Source organism: Balearica regulorum, chromosome 12 (assembly GCF_011004875.1).
Source record: "Balearica regulorum gibbericeps isolate bBalReg1 chromosome 12, bBalReg1.pri, whole genome shotgun sequence".
Lineage (NCBI taxonomy): Eukaryota > Metazoa > Chordata > Aves > Gruiformes > Gruidae > Balearica > Balearica regulorum.
In genome coordinates this window covers 5,065,400-5,079,850 of record NC_046195.1, presented here as the reverse complement: position 1 = coordinate 5,079,850, position 14,451 = coordinate 5,065,400, and positions in this window count along the sequence as shown.

Here is a 14,451-nt window from a genome sequence, read left to right as displayed (position 1 = left end):
AATATAAGAACAATCCTGCAAATCAATGGCATTAAATGTTCTCTGTAGCAATTATACAATATAGCCAAGATAATATATCCGTTTTCTACTTCACTTTTCATAATGGTCATAACAATTTCTGCACAGCAAGCAAGAAAGGAAAGTTAATCACAACTATAAAGGGTGTTGGAAAACATAAGGAAATAGCTGGTATGTGGTCAAGTAATTTCCTAATTGACTAAGGTATTTACCTAAAGAACTTGAAGAACTCTTGTGAATTTTAAAAATCCTTTTGTTATAGCATGCATTGGAGTAAATGAAATTTCTACTGCTCTTTACAAACATGCTTTCCTAACATAAATATATGACATAGTGGATCAAAAACTTATTCCCAAAGTAATGTGATTTCACCTGGAAAAGAACCCCAGCAAGCCACGTCTGTGTCATATATCCTGTTTCAGTAAAACCTACATAGATTATAAAAAATAAAAGGAAAACGGAACAGAATTAAGAATGGAAAAACTGTGAAGGCGGCAGTTTTAGCAGGCATTTTATCAACCACGTGTATTCTAAGTACTGAGATATTACTTGAAAATAAAGATACATATTTTTGCACCTTTATTAGCAAACAATCCTTTGGTAGTCTTCCTGAGCCTCCCTTGTAGATAGGATGCCACTTAAAAATGACATTAACACAACTCCTGTCTGTTGGTATGTACCATTCCTTGTGTGTTCTCAAAAGGTAAGCAGTCCAAAATGAGAGGAAGGGGAAACAACCCCCCAAAAAAACTCATACTCAATTATATGACGTGTGAGTTCTGTATCTAGAAGAAAAGACACAGGACAAACAGAAATTTTGGTATTTGCTTACCATTCATTGAATACACAGATAATGTTCATTCGCCTTAGGGGAAAACCCATGCATTCTACCCATTTTTTTTTAAATACCAACATTGAATAGACATGCCTGGTTTGATAAATATGAATGGAATCAGTAGTTTCACTCAGCTGAAAGTAAAAAAAACCCAACATGTTCTGGTTGATGTATAGAGGCTCCTTGCATATTATTGAAGCACTTCATTAAATAAGAGGATTTGAGGACTCCATCACTGCTTAATAATTTACTAAAAAGAAAACATAAATACGACACTGTAACACTTAACTTTGTCGTTTTGCTATTTATGTGGCAAGATTTGCTGAAACCTCTTAGGGAAGCGTTTACCAAAAATGAAGCCTAAAAAACCCAGGAAATCTGCATTGAAAGCATCAGTTAAAGCTTCAGGTTTATGAACAGAAATACACATTGCAACAACAAATACTTGTTTAGTGTAGCCTGTTACACAGTCTTGCACGCATAAATAAATAATAGGCACAGCAATTCTAATACTAATCTGAGGTAGGTACACGGATTGATAACTCAATAACCAAGCTTTCTTCTCCTTTTACTGCATTAATATTACAAAATTTCCAGCTCCTACTGTCTGACTGTTGGCAAGTGAACAGATGGTAAATTTCATCCACTATACCTCACTAAACAGAGTGTATGCCTATTAGCAGTTGGGAAATCAGCCAGATAATGTGTCATCAACTCTCATCACAAAGCCTACAGACATGAGAAGACTTTGTGACTAGTTAGATCAGATTGCCAAGAGCCATGTTTGGACAAGTTTTGAAAATGTCCGAAACAGGTTATGCCACAGCCTCTCTGAGCAACCTGTTCCTTACCCACTCTGATTATGAGGGGTGTTTTATTCCTTTTAGCTGTTGAGAATTTCCCTTGCTGCAATTTTTGTTTGTTACACTCTCAGAAGTAACTATATATTTAAGGCACATACTTTTGGACTTAACAGGTGGAAGAGATAAGTGTTGAGGATTTTGCCATATTGCCTTTTCTAAAGAAAAGTTCAGTATTCTGTGGAAATAATAGCATTTGATAGTGGTTTTAATTTTTATTTACTTTTCCATTTAAAATTTTTGTAGTAACTTCATTTTTCACTGTTTTTAAGCTTGTTTCTAAGTAGTCCACAGGAGATTTCAGGAATGCTGAATGCATTTGGAGAAAATAAAGGAAAACAAAAGATGTCTCAACAATTATGTCAAATACTAAAATAAGCACTCACATTACAAGAATTAGAATAGCAAAATAGTTAGAATAACTGCTAGTACTTAGCAGTCAGAAAACTGCCAAGTAGTAATTATTAAGATCACCCTTAGACGTTTTTGCAACACTTATCTCAATTATGTTAGCCATAAGTAAACCCAACAGTTTAGGATATATTAAGATGTCTGAAGCACTAAGAAGACGCCAACACATAGCAATTCGCTTTCCCTTTTCCCCTGTGACAGTGGAGACTCTCAGCTCTCAGTGGAGAGCCTTGAAGAACTCACAGCTACAAAGAGCCATGATACTGTTTCAGTGTGTGTCCTCTCTCTCTCTGTGATGGAAGAATAAAATAGAAAAGACTTCTCAGGCATGAGTATGTAAGAACTAAATGGTACGCAAATGGAAGAGTGTCAGTGTATGATGCCAGTGTTAACTTTAACTACTAACACCAAGGCACAGCCATTTTACAAAGGGAGAAAGTTTATCTTTATTCACAAAAATAACTTCAATCATCTGGAGAAACCCCAGTTTTTAAGCCCGATATGTTTTCTAAATTCTAACACAACAATTATATTTTTCCCCTATAAAAATGCCACGTCTTTCTAAATAAATACATGTGCACCCTTTCCCATTATCCTCCAAGACAAGCCTTGCAGAAAATTATCTTCATTGGCTACTGTGAACAAGTTTTTAGAGAAATCTAGATAAAAAATGACATTCCCACTGACTGTTCTTTGGTAAAAGCCTAGACTGAAAGCTGTTCATAGATTTCATGTGATTACAAAAAACCATAGTATAGATAGCACATGATAAGAAATAATGCTGTATCCACAAATGAGAATAGCTCCACAGACAATCTGTCTATGACAGGTGGATTTCAAGGGCATTTAAAGAATCATTTCCTTTACCTGCTGCACCTTACCTGCATCTATGAGATTTATTAATTAGAATCTGCATTTCTGCATGAAATTTCTAAGCCAAGAGGCTTAGTCTATCTGATCCGTATTGAACACATGCATGTCATACCAACTGAGATTTGAAATATAAATTACATTGCTATCTTTCATCCTGAGCCAAGGAATCTTCAAAAAACAGCTAAGTTCTATCGTAAGAAGAATCTAACTTAATTTTTCATTGAGGGCTTTATTTGATGGTATTTCTGAGAATCATAGCTATTTTTCTTCAGTGATGTGCTGTGAAGATGAAAAAGCCACTAGCTATCTAAGAAAATTGGTTGAAATGTGTGGTGGGTTGACCCTGGCTGAGGGCCAGGTGCCCACCAGAGCTACTCTGTCACTCCCCTCTTTCATTAGACAGGGGAGAAAAGGTACAATGAAAGAAAACTTACGGGTCGAGATAAGGACAGGGAGAGATCATTCTCTAATTATCATCACGAGTAAAACAGACCGAACTTAGAGAGGGAATTCATCTTATTTATTACTAAGCAAAACAGAGTAGAGGAATGAGAAATAAAACCAAATCTTAAAAACACCTCCCCCCACCCCTCCCATCTTCCCGGGCTCAACTTCACTCCCGGCTTCAACCTCCGCCCCCCCCCAGCGGCACAGGGGGACGGGGAGTGGGGGTTACGGTCAGTTCCTCACGCGGTGTTTCTGCCGCTTCTTCATCCTCAGGGGGAGGACTCATCGTTCCCCCGCTCCAGCGTGGGGTCCCTCTCACGGGAGACAGTCCTTCACAGCCTTCTCCAACATGAGTCTCCTCCACGGGGTGCAGACCTTCAGGAGCAAACTGCTCCAGCATGGGTCCCCCACGGGGTCACAAGTCCTGCCAGCAAACCTGCTCTGGCATGGGCTCCTCTCTCCATGGATCCACAGGTCCTGCCAGGAGCTTGCTCCAGTGTGGGCTTCCCACGGGGCCACAGCCTCCTTCAGGTGTCTCCACCTGCTCCGGCGTGGGGTCCTCCATGGGCTGCAGGTGGAATCGCTACACCCCCTCATCCTCCCTCCATGGGCTGCAGGGGGACAGCCTGCTTCACCATGGTCTTCACCACGGGCTGCAGGGGAATCTTGCTCCGGCGCCTGGAGCACCTCCTCCCCCTCCTTCTTCACTGACCTTGGTGTCTGCAGATGTTCTTACATCTTCTCACTCCTCTCTCTGGCTGCAAAAGCTCTCTCTAACTGTTTTTCTCTGTCTTAAATATGTTATCACAGAGGCGCTGATTGGCTTGGCCTTGGCCAGCGGCGGGTCCGTCTTGGAGCTGGCTGGCATTGGCTCTGTCAGACACAGGGGAAGCTTCTAGCAGCTTCTCACAGAAGCCACCCCTGTAGCCCCCCCACTACCAAAACCTTGCCACGCAAAACCAACACAAAATGAAAATGCATTTGTTTTAGTTAATACGTTGCCTTTGAGTGGGGAAGGAAGCAATAATAGTCTAGTCTGGACCAAACACATTTGCTTTTAAATTATAAGTGTAATTTCAGTCACTTGATAAGAACTTGAACTTATTCATTGTGAAAGCACATGTGAATATCTATTAATCCAAAACCAGGCCATTTCACTTGCTAAAAATTTCAGTCATTTGCACATTCACTTGGACGTTGGAACAGTCCTCCAGCAAAACCCACTAAGTTGTAAATGATAAAATTGTTCAAGATAAATTTTCTGAGTGGCTTTTCTGGAAAAGTACTGACTGATATTGAAGAAATGGGTTGCTGAAAGGTAGCACAATCATTTATTATCAGCCAAAGTTTGATTCAGAAATAATTTAGAACAGTAAGACCTTGCATAATTACAGTTTATTAACAGAGTTAGTGAATTCCCAGATGTGGAGGTCAGTCTTTAAATAATATAGTTAAAAAAAATTAAAAATTAAAATGTCCCACTTACTATGGACAAAAAAAATATCAACAGTCAGAGTTTCTTTCTTCTCACGGAAGTCACCCTTACTCCAGACGTTGCTGAATTACACAGTGATACGTTTAGTAAAAATAAAAAACAAACACAAAAAAATCTAAGGAACAGGAAATACAAAATGTTTACTGTCACCTGCTTTTTACAGTATCTAGTTATAAGATGCCCTACAATTTTCAAAATCTTAGTGGAGGCTGAAAACATTAGTATACGTTACCTTATTTGCGAATGCATTATGCCAACTGCAGTCAGCCAGGAGGTCACCTAGCAAAGCCACCACTTAAATCACAGGAAGAACTCTGGGAAAAAAAAAATTAAAAAGTCTCTGAATAAAGATGGGCTAACTGCTTCCAAAAGAAATGTTAAACAGCAAGTATTATTCCAAAGAGCTATTGTCTTCAAATGTTCCTTCTTGGCGATATTTATGTCTCATGGCAATGCATGTACATTACATAACAAACAACATGTGCGATTCCTTTGTCTCTTGTATAAGTTTAAAACTGTATTAACTCTGTTAGAATCAATATAGGTACAATATACAAAGTCAACATGTGTTAAGAATTATTTCCAGCATTTTGTGTATCACAATATTCTTCTCAGCAATTTGTGGCTCAGACATCTTGATGTTTACCAAAATGTGTGAGACAAAAATATACATCAATTAGGATCGAACAGTCAGGAAAAAACAAATGCAGTGTGTAACTTGTATTCATTTCACGTTATCCAAAAAACACAAAGCAATACAAAACCCCTTTCTTGTATGTTCCTGAATTGTAAGGGAGTGGAGCTTTGCAGCATTTGCAAGACTTCAGAAAAGGCTTTCAAGACATGTAAAAGTGTCTATAACATAATGTCTGAAGAGCTAGTGAGAAATACCTTTTCTATAAAGTAGGGACTCCTCATATCCAGATGGCATGTACTCGATAGCTGTGGTACCAGTATTATCAGATGTAGCATGAGTACACTTGGGAAATACCTAAAACAACAGTTCAAGGGATCACAAGTTTTCATAAACTGTATCACAGTCTGAAATGATTGTCGTGTGGGGCTCGGTTCCTTCCACTGAAAACCCCACATTCATCTTCTAACATTTGCTTTCTGTGCATATTTCATCATCTGTAATGTATGCAAATGTCAAATTTTGGAAATTCTGACTTTTTCATATTTTGTTGCACAGTATGAATTACATTTATCACAAAAAAAAAAAAAAAAAACCACCAAACCCTATGTGCCGTATACAGTTAACATGAGTAACAGGCATCTAGGTCAAAGCATTTGCTATCAACCTAAAAATGAGTAGTTCCACCACAAGGCCCTAATTGTTTCACTGTACTCTGACCATTTGCATAGATATATCAATACTGTTTTATAAAGTCCAGGGAAAAGAAAAGCAAACCAACCTTTAATAAAACCCACGTCAAGTGGCAAGCCCTGGCTTAGAACTTCCAGACATGATAAATCATTGGGAACAAGGCTAAGGTGGGACTTGCAGCACGTTCCTGTAGCAGGCAATACGTTCTGCAGAGAAGCAACTGAGTCTGTGCACTATCAGGAAAATATGTTCTCACCTTCTTATTTTCTGCAACAGACTTTGAGAGTTGTCCATCATCACAACACAAAATAGGAGTCTCACAGTAAGGCTACCTGGATGTTTACCTCTGTGTTCTATTCAAATTATATAAGTTGGAAAAGGATCTCCTTCTGGAAGCAGACTCCAAAAGTACTAGAATTAGGCACTATCTAAAAAAAAATTGTTCATTGGCAACAGAAATTAATTGAATTCTTTATATTTTTCATTTCATTCTAAAAGGCTTTTTAAAAATTAGCATGGCAATCAACAGTAATTAAATTATTGCTGCAAATTTTTGATAGTGACAATCAAATTAGTGTCACGAGAAAAACTTATATATATTCCTCTACACACTAAGAGAAACCTGTCAAGTAACCCTCACCATTTCACTTTGCCTATTCAAAGGAAACTTAGATTCACAGAATGATTACAGGTTGGAAAGGATCTCTGGAAACATCTAGTCTTTCTTCCTGCTCAATGCGGGACTATCTTCAAAGTGAAATAAGGTTTCTTCAGGCCTTGTCAAGTTCAGTTTCAAAAGTCTCCAGGGTCAGAGATTGCACAGTGCCTCTGAGCTACCTGTTCCAGTGCTCGACCACTCTCACTGTGGAAGTTCTCCTTATATCCACTTGAAACTTCACTTCATTCCATCCATAATTAATTTCACTAGTTAGATATTATTTGGGTTTAGATTTTATTTATTTACTATTTTGTTCAAATTCACTAACTAAAAATCAGTTGTGGAGATGTGTCTCAGTTATCCAATGCTGAATTCCACTTCCCTCCACACCATTAGTCACCACTTGTAATTAGGTACAGTAACAGGTAATTTCCCTCTGTCCCAGGCTGGAAGGACGCACCTTTCCCTGGGGGGTAGTTTTCTCCCTGTACCATAGGAGTGTGCTGACATGATGCCTGTACAGTCTTAGCAAGGCGTCAGGTCTGGTGAATTTGCTAAAGGAAGGTTTTTCCTGCAGGAATAGAGCTGGAAAAGAGCAATGATATATAAGTAGTTAAGAATATAGTTACCATAAGGAAAGAATGGGTATTAAGCATTTAGAGCAATAGCAGAAAGTCAGATGTGGTAATACAAGTGGCTAGTCAGACTGCTAGATTGTTAAATTAAAGACACTACTAGAAGATTTTGCTTCTACAATTTCATTCAGCAAAGCTATTTTTAATACCATACATTGATTGTATCCATGTTTATAACAATGCAGGTAACTTCTTTGATCCTATTACTTTATTATGTTAACTAATCAAGTAGAAATTGGGGATCAGATACCCATTTGTTGAAATGTCCCCAAAAATTTTGAAAATGTAGTCCTTGATGACTTGATCATGAAAATACACTGAGCCTAGCCATTATAACACTCCTAAAAAGGGACTGTTTACTGGAAAGCTTGTCTGGTTTTGGAGACAGAGGGGATTTATAGACCTACCAAGAAGACTCTGCATTTGATATTTCTCATTGTATGAAGGGGCACGATTTCACCAAAATGTCTTCAAATTCTGCAAGCAGATGCCAACAGCAACAAAAAGTGCTAGTTATGCAACATGATAAATTCAGTTAGATCATTCTACATAAAAAGGGGAAGGATATGAGCTGATCCTCCCATATTTCTATGTGATGATCTAGTTCTAACAACAGGGAAGGAAGGACAGGCAAGCAAGAGGGCCAAGGAGGGATAGGAGACAAGAAGTGGGGGGGGGAAGAAAGAAAAAGAAGAAAAAAAAAAAAATTCCATTCAAGAAAAAGAAGGTTTCCATATTAGTGGCTCCTGGTGCTCCATAGTATCTGCCTGTGCCTTTATTTTTTAGTTCTTCTCAACTGATGGGGGATACTGAGCAGCTCAAGCCTGATTTTAAGAGCAAAAGCCTCCCTCAACTTTCACTCTTATATTTGGCCTTCCCCTCTTCTCTACAACTTGGTATTCTTTGGCTTCTTCTGACATTCAGATACTTAAAGTTGTAGCCAAGAATTGCAACTTTTTTAGCCCATAAGCAAGGCAACAGTCCCGCACTTTCACCACCCAAATAGCAGATTGATATAAATACTGACACTGCTTTAGTCAAATCTAGACTTCATTTCCACTGGAAACCTTAACAGTGATAGTTCATAAAATTGTTGCGGATGTCAAGTTTAACACTCAGATTGTGCTAAATCCAAAGTTTTTCAATGCTGTAATATAACTGTGCCAAATCAGAAAGCAGGACTAGAGTGTCATGGTATTAAGCTGTCACCACTTTTCATTTTTCCATAGAACATAAGAGCATCCTTCAGTGAAAGATTACAGAAGAAAAAATGTGTGTAACATGGTACAACAGTTTTCATTTGCAAAAGGGATATGATATATTCTTGTCTTGCAGGTATAAATATTAATAAAATCACTCAATTCCACATGAAAATTTATAAAATGGTTTCAAATGCCTGTGATCTTCAGAAAGTACTGAGGTCAGCTGCTAAAACTCTTGCCTCTTTCTGACACCTAAAGACATGCAACTAAACCCAAACGAACCTAAAATCACTAATTTTTTCCTGACTGCTGAGGCCATATAATCAGCAAATTTGTAGGTGTAAAGACAGAATGCAAAAATTGTAACAACTCCAAGAATTTGAAGACAGACACAATTCCACTGTCTTTTGCAAGAGTTCTGCTGTAAAAGTCAGGAATGTTCAAGAAGAAAAAAAAACTTCATTTCCAGGCCATGGAGTAGGCATGTGCCAGGTAAAACTAACCAGCTATGCTTTGTCTTTTGCTCCCCAAAAGCCTGTGGAGTTTCTTATATTGCTGCACATGTTGTTAAGACTCTCTTCACCTCTCATCAGACTGCTTGATGACCTCACCCAGGGATCTGTAGCTGCAGTGTGACCAAGCCACATGCCAGCACAATGTGACTGGAACAGGAACACTTGTTTCCTTGCCCTGGGGTCAACAAGGGAAACGTTTCACTATACAAGAACCGTCAGACATTATAAACTGTACTAGAATAGCTAAATCTTCCGAGAGCTGACATCATTTAAAAAGAGGACATGGACTGCAGAAGTGGGCAACCAGATACGGAGGAGACTGTGGACAATGTAAATACAGGCCAAACCCTAAAGGAAAGCTTCACTTCAATTTTTATTAAGATAGGGATGTGCAGCAGAATGACATTAGGGCACCTAAGGTGACATGTATAGAAAAGTAGAAATCACAGCTTTTCAGAAGGAGCCCAGACATGAGCTGTTCCTGGTGATCTCCATGACAGAATATTGAAAGAGTCAGAACAAAAGAAATGTAAGTCCGGCAGCAATGATTTTTAATTATGCTGTCAGTTCCAATGTCAATCTCAGAACAAGTATAGTACCAAAATGCCAGGGTAAAAGTCATATAAGTAGATACAATGCCTGTAGAATTGACAACAGCTCTAAGGAATATCTCACACAGACTATGTCAAATTGCATTCTATGGTGCCCAGGTTATGTGGGTGGCAAGTTCCAGCAGGAGGAATAGCACCTGATCTTACCTCTGTCAGGTGAGGTGATACCGTGCAACAGACTGGTGCCTAGCTGGCTGAGCACCTCTGTCTCTGGTTTAGGTTCAAATTACTCCTCCTGTTTAACTCATCTGTTTGATTTAGTCAGGAATAAAGTTGAGGAGGAACCCCCAAACAGTAGTTAACAGCACTACCTCTCACAACCCCTCCACATCAATTAAAATGCAAACTCAGTCCTACTTGGGTGTGTTGTTCACCCTCCAGCACTACAAGCTATGCAGGCCCTAGGTTAGAACATAGCCCTGGCTTAGCATAAGAGTGGATGGGAGCTAGTGAAGAAACTCTAGGCTGAGGATGCAGTGTAGATATCCAAAGAAATTAAGCCTGAGTCCCCAGAGTGGAATAATTTGCAACATAAATTTATCAAAAGTAGATTATGTCTTACTGGTTTCTATCTTTCTTTGACTGGACAAGTAGCTCCACAGACCGGAAGAGTTTAGTAGAGCTAGTCTAGGTAAATATAAGCAATGCATTTGATACAGTACCCAGTGGCAAATCACTATTTTTTAAATATTATTTAAAGTTTGATTATAGTTAATTATAAATTATGTTATAAAGTTTGATTACACTTGATTATATTTAAATTACTTTAAAATCATTGCATTAAAACAGAGCACAAGAATACATATGAGTATAAAGTGGATAAAGGGGAGATTTTAACAGGTTGTGTTCAAAGAGAAATTGTGAAGATGGAAAAAGAATCCATCACATAAATGATAGTTTTTCATAATAACAGTGTTCCTCATGGATTGCTGTTGATGTCCACTATATTTAACATTTAATAGTAGGGAGAGCTAAAGTTCCAGAACAACCTGGGTACTTAGGAAATTTGCAGATAAGCCAAAGCTGGATAGTATGACCAATATCGGTAATGGCTACTTAATCAGGAAGGATTAGACGACAACATAGTCTAGGCAGATTGATGTCCTATCTGTACAGAATCTAATTATCAAATACACTAGTGCTAACCTGGGTGCTCATCACTGATCCCAATGGTCATTATAAGAAAGACCGTGCCAAATGACAGCATCTCCCAGAGCTCTGCCTCAGTGGTCCCAAAAAGACCATACACACGACAGCCTCTGCTCCCCTCCATTAACCGCTGGAGTCAGTCCCCTGGTGTGGGGCAAAGCCAGCTGTCATGTTTCCTCTTTATTATGTGCCTTCAGCATCAAACTACGTCACCCTGGCCAGAGAAAACCCAGGGAAACCATTCTCTACTGCTCTGTTCCCTACCTTCGTCCTTCTCAGCAAAGGGGCTCCTTATTTGTTACAGGTCTCCTACAAACTAGTGCCACTTCCTTTTCCTCATCCTTCATTACTGTATGAATAAAAAGGTTTCTACAAAGGGAAAGAAAAAAAAAAAAAACACCAAAGAATCAAGTTCTTTGGCAGCATCTGATTCAAGTCAATTAGTCAATTTTTTGGCTGTTATAGCTGTATCCTAGTTTTCCTGACTTCTTAGGGAAGTAAAAAGGGAATTGCCCCCACAGCCTCTTGCATCCTGCTCAGGAAGCAGTCAAGACAACCTGGCCTAGACTACATAATTTGTTAACTAGTTGTAGAAAATATTGGGAAACACAAACCCTTCATTTTCAGCATATTCCACAACCCTAAACACCAGCATTCAATAATAAAGCTATTTATAGATTTAGCCTCATTTCATAAGTTTGCCTTTCTGACGAAACATTAACCCTCTGCACAGTCAGCATACGTGACTTGGAAAGGCTGAAGCTTATGAATATGAATTGTATTTTAAGTTGTTGTATGTATTGTAAGCTGTCCCTTATCAGAAGGAAGTAAAAGCTATTTAATAGTACCTAATAAAAATAATAGCATAGCAACTACCTTTTACAGGTGATTGGGGTTTTTTTAGGTGAAAGGTTGTTCTTGGCAGATGAAAAAGAAATTAAGAGCCTTTGCTTACTGTGTTTCTACGTTTTTATTTTTGACAGCAATGAACCATATGATATGCACTTTTCCCCTGTTGTTACTATAACAAAGCAGCACTCTGTTAGATATTAAACATATACACTCACATGCTGTACTGCAGGAGTCTGTCCATATCAAACTATTTGAATGACAAATCTCTTTGTTTATGCATTTTAAGAATACAAAGTAGCAATCCTGAACTACAAACACATATCAAGAGCCCTGTTACCTTACACGTTATACCAAATGCCTGTCACATAAATGGGTTAACTGCATGGGCACAAGGATCCATCTAAATTCCACTGCTAGATCAAAAACCTCTCATGTCCAAACAATCTCTATTTTAATCGCAGTTTAAAAATAATTTAGAATCCCAAACTTAATGTTTTTGCTCCAGCTGAAACCTCTAAATGGTAATCTCCAGCACATCTTGCAGCCTGCCTGCCTTTATTCAACTCATTCACCTTTATATAATACCACATTCTGTCCTGGCTAGATGCGTGTTTTGTCCCAACAGTAAACATTTCTCCTGTAACTCTGAGAAGCAGACAGTCCTTGTCATTTCATTTTTTTTTCTTTTTTATTTTCTGTCCTCTAAAATGCACAGGATAAGATCTACACTGGGTTTAAATTAGACACTCATTTGTTTCAAAAGCATATTCCTCATTAAATGGGAAGCAATTAGTAAGAATAGAACAGCCAGCCCTCACTTTAAAAAACAGGGACTGACAAACATGGAAGATATCTCCTGATCCCCTGAACTGATGAAAAATATCTTGTGCTCTCTCACAGAGAAGCTGGAGTCAGCATGGCGATGCACAGCTTCCCAGCAAAATTCAACTTGTGAGCTGGCAAACTCCCTGGTGAGACAGTGCTCTCCAGTGACGACCAAGGCAGCAGAGAACACATAAGTAGGGTACAATTGCCCACATAACACACATTCTCTGTACTTTGTGTGTTTTCACTCTATGAGAGGAGAGATGATATGAGCACAACAAATACTTGCCGGTACAGCAACTAGCAGACCAGGTTCTATATTCAGCATTTTAGTATAATAGCATAAGAGTAACATGCAAACCATGTCTGCGGTGCTGAAATTGCCTGGCTTGCAATGAGATTTCTTCCCTGCAGAGGCTGTGGGGCCTGTGAAACTGATAGCTGCTATCAGAAAATTCCCACAGGTAAAACTGGGAGTTTGAGATTTTCATGTACAAAGTACAGAGCCAGTGAGTATATGTAGCTTTGATGAGCTGAATTTTGCTAGCATCCTACTGGAACCCACCTCCAGTCTCTAACAGAGTTTATAAAGATCCTTCCACTATCCTAAACTTCATATGAACACTCTATGTATACTCTGTCACTAAAATAGTCAAATCTGAAAATGACACTACTTATCTTGAGAACAAGAAAAATATTTGAAATCAGTGGAGTCATAACCATTTCCATGACACAACGATTTGGCCCATAACCACATCAAATTTTATTTGCTTTGAGAATATACAATTTTGAGAAGAGACATTTATATTTGAAACACTCTCCAAGGTAGAGGTTTCCAGAAGTAAAGAAAAATGTTCCTTGGCACCTAGGTAACTTAAGGTAGTAGGCACTGAAGCTTCCTGTCACCCAAACCCTTGAACTCCAGCTGGCATTTGGCAACATAGGTATTGTCTGATAGAACTAACGTCATGTGATTTTTTATTTGATTATAAGAAGACAATCTGTAGGAACAGACGTATTTCTTGCCTAATGCGCTCAGTCAGCTGCTTTTACCACTGAGGTAAAAGTTATGCAGGAAGGAAAACACTGAGCAGATGGGTATATTTACTAGGGAGTTAACCTGTGTGCAGAAGCACCAGTTACAATATTTCTGGGAATTGGTGTAGTCAGGAAAGGATAAAAGCATATTATAATTAATAATGGCATCAGTCAGCTCAATCATAAATGAGTTTTTCAGGCTGCGATTGGAAAAATAATTTTTTCCCAATTTTTATCTTTCATAGTTAATGCTATTAAGCTGTGTAAAAATACATTTTTTCACTTACAAAATATTTCAGAAAAACCACTTCTTTTTACTGAATAATTAAGAAGCACTAAGAATATATAACTATACAATGTTAGACTATGATCTAAAATAGGTCAAACTCCAAAATACAACCCATTTGTATACTGTAAAGACAAGAGATAGCGACCTAGAAAGATGTACTTCCAACATCTTAGAATTATTTTTTTTCATAAAAGAAAATGAGTGTTCAGATTGCCCAGAGATTGGAAAACTTAAGTGGATGCAGAAGAATTATCTTGAAAAATATATTTGGCACATACATTATTATATGTTCTCAGATGAAATAACAAGAAACCTCCAACTTTCCAGTTGTATGATTCTCAGCACCTAGCCTAAAAAAAAAAGATAGATGGATCCTTTATGAGATTTTCTTCTTTAGCATAGAGTGATGAA